This window comes from Apium graveolens, chromosome 3 (assembly GCF_009905375.1).
Source record: "Apium graveolens cultivar Ventura chromosome 3, ASM990537v1, whole genome shotgun sequence".
In the NCBI taxonomy this organism is placed as follows: Eukaryota; Viridiplantae; Streptophyta; class Magnoliopsida; order Apiales; family Apiaceae; genus Apium; species Apium graveolens.
In genome coordinates this window covers 195,990,839-195,996,589 of record NC_133649.1, presented here as the reverse complement: position 1 = coordinate 195,996,589, position 5,751 = coordinate 195,990,839, and the positions used below count along the sequence as shown (strand labels likewise).

General features: G+C 40.8%; 1 non-coding gene across 1 annotated transcript; it reads left to right on the top strand.

Moving 5' to 3' along the window:
• Window positions 1-2,981: 2,981 nt before the first annotated feature.
• LOC141715795 (small nucleolar RNA R71) lies at window positions 2,982-3,088 on the top strand. Its single transcript, XR_012572544.1, has one exon. It is a non-coding gene; the product is annotated as a small nucleolar RNA R71 (small nucleolar RNA).
• Window positions 3,089-5,751: the final 2,663 nt, after the last annotated feature.

Sequence of the window (5,751 nt, the reverse complement as noted above, 5' to 3'; positions counted from 1 at the left end):
CTGTAATAACTGGTGCAGTGATTAAACTCTTTTTAAGAGTCTCGAATGCCGTCAAACATTCATCATCAAATTTGAAAGGCACATCCTTCACAAGCAAGTTGCACAGTGGCTTAGATATCTTCGAAAAGTCCTTGATGAAACGCCGATAAAAACCCGCATGACCAAGAAAACTACGGATTCCTTTCACAGAAATAGGTGGTGGAAGATTTTCAATGACTCCCACCTTGGCTTCATCCACCTCAAGACCCTTGTTAGAGACCTTATGCCCAAGAATAATGCCTTCATGCACCATAAAATGACATTTTTCCCAATTGAGCACCAAATTAGTTTCCACACACCTTTTGAGCATGACACGAAGATTATTCAAACATTCATCATACAAATGTCCAAAGACGGAGAAGTCGTCCATGAACACCTTGACATTACTCCCAATCATGTCAGAAAATATAGCCATCATACATCTCTGAAAAGTGGCCGGTGCGCCATATAACCCAAACGAAACTCTGCGAAAAGCAAACTTGCCAAATGGACAAGTGAAGGTAGTCTTTTCTTGATCCTCTGGTGTAATACAAATCTGATTATACCCCGAGTAGCCATCCAGAAGACAATAATACTCATGACCATCCAACCTGCCAAGCATCTGATCAATAAACGGAAGAGGGAAGTGATCCTTCCTCGTGGCCTTGTTCAACTTTTGGTAGTCCATGCATACTCTCCATCCTGTGACTGTTCGAGTGGGGATGAGCTCGTTCTTCTCATTTGCTACCAAAGTAATACCTCCTTTCCTAGGCACACATTGCACGGGGTTCACCCAAGAACTGTCAGAAATAGGATAAATGATTCCTGCATCCAGCCACTTCAGAATTTCTTTCTTTACCACCTCTTTCATGATAGGATTAAGTCTGCGTTGTTGCTCAACAATTGGCTTACTATCTTCCTCTAGCAGAATCTTATGCATGCAATATGAAGGGCTGATCCCCTTGATATCTGCTATGGTCCATCCAATAGCCAATTTGAATTCTCTCAAAATCCTTAAGAGTTTGTCCTCCTCACTACCTGAAAGGTCAGATGCAATAATAACAGGTAATGTAGATGCATCGCCTAAAAAAGTATACCTCAAGTGTTCAGGCAATGGCTTAAGCTCCAAGGTGGGTGCCTCCTCAAATGATGGTTTGAGCTTTCCTTCAGCATTTTTGAGGTCAAAAGTACCAAGAGATTCAAACGGCATGTCCAGCTTTCGCCTCCAGGGAGAAGCATTAAGATATTGTAATTGCTCGTTGCCATCTTCATCGGCACTGTCAAAATCCCCCACTAAGGCCTTTTCTAATGCATCAGACATTAGCATATGATTGAGTTCTGAAGTAACCGCGGAATCAATCGCATCAACTTTTAAGCACTCCTCATCTTCTGTAGGGAATTTCATTGCTTTGAATACATTGAAGGTCACATCCTGATCCTGCACCCGCATTGTAAGTTCACCTTTCTACACATCTATCAAGGTACGGCCAGTGGCCAAGAAAGGTCTTCCCAAGATTATGGGAATCTTCTTATCTTCCTCGAAATCCAGAATAATAAAGTCTGCAGGAAAGAAGAGCTTATCCACCTTGACTAGCACATCCTCCACTATGCCTCTTGGGTAAGTAATAGAACGATCAGCCAATTGTACAGACATGTAGGTGGGCTTTGGATCAGGCAAATCCAACTTTTTAAAGATCGACAACGGCATCAGATTTATGCTTGCTCCCAAATCGCAAAGGCACTTGTCAAAAGACAACTTGCCAATGGTGCAAGGAATGGTGAAGCTACCTGGATCTTTAAGCTTTGGAGGTAACTTTTGTTGCAGCACAGCACTGCATTCTTCCGTTAGAGCAATGGTCTCAAGGTCATCCAGTTACACCTTCCTTGAAAGAATACTCTTCATAAACATCGCATAACTAGGCATTTGCTCCAGAGCCTCAGCGAAAGGTATATTGATGTCAAGTTTCTTGAACACCTCCAGAAACTTACCGAACTGCTTATCCAGCTTTTGTTATTGCAATCTCTTAGGGAATGGTGGAGGAGGATGGAGCTATTTCTCCCCTGTATTACCCTCAGGAAGAGTGTGTTCAACAGTAGTCTTCCTTGGTTCCGCCGCTTTCTCCTTTTGCTTAGCTTCTTCATCTCCAACTTCAGCTTCTCCTTCTTTTGCCTTTTCAGCATCAGCAACTTTCCCAGACCTTAAGGTAATAGCCTTGACTTGCTCTTTAGCTTCCTTCCTGCCTGGCACTTCCGTGTCACTGGGAAGAGTGCCAGGTTGACGATTGAGCACTGCATTGTCTATTTGACCGATTTGATTTTCCAAGGTCTTGATCGACACTGCCTGACTCTTGCACAACAGCTTAAGTTCCTCAAAATCAGCACAAGTGGGTGCAGCTGCACCTCCCTGTTGAGGATATGATTTCCTTTGAGCATACTGATGTGGTTGCTGGAATGCAGGAGGATTAAATTGTTTACTCACACCTTGCTGATATGGTGGCTGAATAGCATTCTGATTATTACCCCAGCTGAAATTTGGATGATTTCTGTTGTTAGGATGATAAGTAGCTGGCACAGGCTGCTGTTGTCACTGATAATTGTTCACATACTGAACAGATTCGTTAACAAGAGAACACTGATCCGTAGCATGAGAACCTGCACAAAGCTCACAGACCATAGCTATTTGATTGACTCCATAGGTAGCTAGAGAATCGGCCTTCATAGACAGCGCTTGGAGCTACGCTGCAATAGCGGTGGCTGCATCGACTTCCAGAATACCTGCTACCTTCCCAGGCATCATCCTTTGAGTTGGGTTTTGATGCTCTTTTGCAGCCATAGTCTCAATAAGATTATAAGCCTTAGTATAGCTTTTGGCCCCCAAGGCGCCTCCAGCTGCTGCATCGAGCATGGGTCGAGATTGGGCCCCTAAACCATTATAGAAACCAGTGATCACCATCCAATCGGGCATTCCATGATGTGGACACTTTCTCAACATTTCCTTGTAGAGCTCCCAAGCTTCGCACATAGATTCTGTAGGTTGCTGCGTAAATTGAGTAAGAGCAATCCTCATAGCAGCAGTCTTTGCCATTGGATAAAACTTCACCAGAAACTTTTGCTGCAAGATCTTGCCAAGTAGTGATGGACCCAGCTGGTTCAGAATGTAACCAGTCCTTAGCTTTATCCCTCAGTGAGAATGAGAAAAGCCTCACCTTGATAGCCTCATCAGTCACACCATTATATTTGAAAGTACTGCAGATCTCGACAAAATTCCTTATGTGCATGTTGGGGTCTTCAGTCGCAGCTCCTCCGAAAGAAACAGAGTTCTGCACCATCTGAATAGTGCCCGGCTTGATTTCAAAGGTATTAGCTTGGATAGCCGGATGAAGAATGCTTGACTGAATGTCATCAATTTTAGGCCGAGAAAAGTCCATAAGAGCTGGATCTGCCGGAACAATACGATCACCCATGATTACTGGCTCCTTCTGCTCACTTCCTGAATCTGAATCTTCAAAATCTATCTTCTCCACAATATCAAGAACTTCTTCTGTCTCCTCAGCTGTATCTAAAGTCCTCTTGCGAGTACGAGAACAAGTTTGCATAAACGCTCACTAAAGTACCTGAAACACAACCGAAAACAATAAGTAACACGTCTTAATCACTGAGTCCTAACGACCACTAATGGTAAGTACATAAACTAAACAAATACGCCGAGTCCCCGGCAGCGGCGCCAAAAACTTGTTAGGGCGAAAACACGCGCTAATATTCACGCAAGTATACGTGCTCGCAAGTAATATAGAATACTTTCTAGTTCGTTCCCATAGAGACTCAGACTAATTATGTTCAATTAAACTCACTCACCAATGTATGATTACTTCTCAATGTTAAGACAATAACACTTATATTTAAGTAACTAATTATTAACTACGATTAACTACTAAAATTAATCACTTAATTAACACTTCGAATTAAAAATATTAAAATACTCATGAGATCACAACTTCATTACTACTTCCTTCAATAGTCATTGTTATTACCCTTAGCATGCAACAGTGATGATATTAATCGAATAACATGAAAGTGATAAAAGCCAACTTTCATTGTACTAATACCATTCTACCAAATATCCACAATTAAGATAGAAGTTGAATAGGCATCAATTATGTTGAGTCCCTATATGTCTACAGAAATTGACAACATAATGATTTAAGAACAAGTTATTCCTTTTGATTACACAGGGTGAATAAAACGGTTAGAGTTACCCAATAATCATGCAGACTCGTACATGAACCTATGCTAGCATGGCAAGTTCTAAATCTCGAGATCCACCGTCGCTTCACAAGAGATTAACACCCTATCTTATATGTTCGCGACGCACATAAGACGAATACGCACAACCAATACTAGATATCATACAATCATCACACACTAAGGTATTAAACAACTAACTAAAGAATTCCATAGTAAATCCGTTACGACCCCATGATCATGATTAGCCCATGGGTTCATATGAAAATATGATAAATAAACACAAAAGAATAATAACTAAACTAATTATATTAAACCAGAGTACCTCACAAGAGTAAATAGGTTCAAAGCAAGGAAAACTAGCATCCAACGTTACAACGAAATAAAGAATCATAAGAAAATATGCTTCCTCTTCGTTGCGGTGTGCTAAAACGGTCTTCTTCCTTATCTCCTTCGCTCCTTGATTAATACAACGATCCAACACACGTGAAACGTCTCTGAAATCTACTTATATAGGAGTCCCATAAAACTTAGATTACTCAGAAGTTGGAAGCCAAACAGAATTAGGAGTCTAAAATAATAAATCTGATTTTCCGTCCCTGCGCGGCCGCTCAGCATAGCTGAGCGGGCGCTCAGCTTCCTGCGCGACCGCTCAGCATAGCTGAGTGGGGGCTCAGACCCCTACTGGAAAATGGTCTGTTTTTGCTCCGTTTCTTCACTGTAATCTGCTCCTCTCTTCCCTCTTGCAATTCTAGACACATGCCAAGGCTTATTTTTTGATGAATTCTCCCCCGAAATGCAACTAATACCTTGAAATGCACAAACACTAGAAAAATGCATCAAATACACAAAATACTTGATTTCAAGACACCAGTTTAAGCTATTATAAGACGTTCTAAGTGGTATAAAATGCCACTTATCAATTATGCACCCAGAAGAACAATTATGATATCCCCAGGTTTTCTTCCAACACTTGGATGCTATAAGTAAAATGATTAAGAATTGAGATCCCACGGGGAATTCACAATATAAAGAATTTTATTTACTGAAGAAATGCCAAGATATATGAGAATTTAAAGAAAAATAGTGATAATCATGTACAAGAAGGAAATTTCAAGATGGAATAGGAAGTGTTGGACATGTCAAAGAATTAAGGTGAAGTATTGGAGGCCTAGTGGATCAGGCAGACCCAGGGAGTGGTTTTACAAGAAATGAATCGTGAAGTGTACTAGTGATGTTAAGGGAGAAAAAGAATGAAATTATGAGAGTATGTACTGATTATCGGGAGTTTAACAAAACAACGACTAAGAAGAAGTGAGACCCTATAAAGAATTAATTATTTATGAGACCTAATTCAAGAAGCATGTTACCTTTCGGGGATTAACTTAAGATCCGACCTGAGAACATACCAGAGATTACAATCAAAGTGAGTTATGTGCATTGCAAGCTCCGATGATATTATGTGAAATAACAAGTGTATTAGTTGTCTAG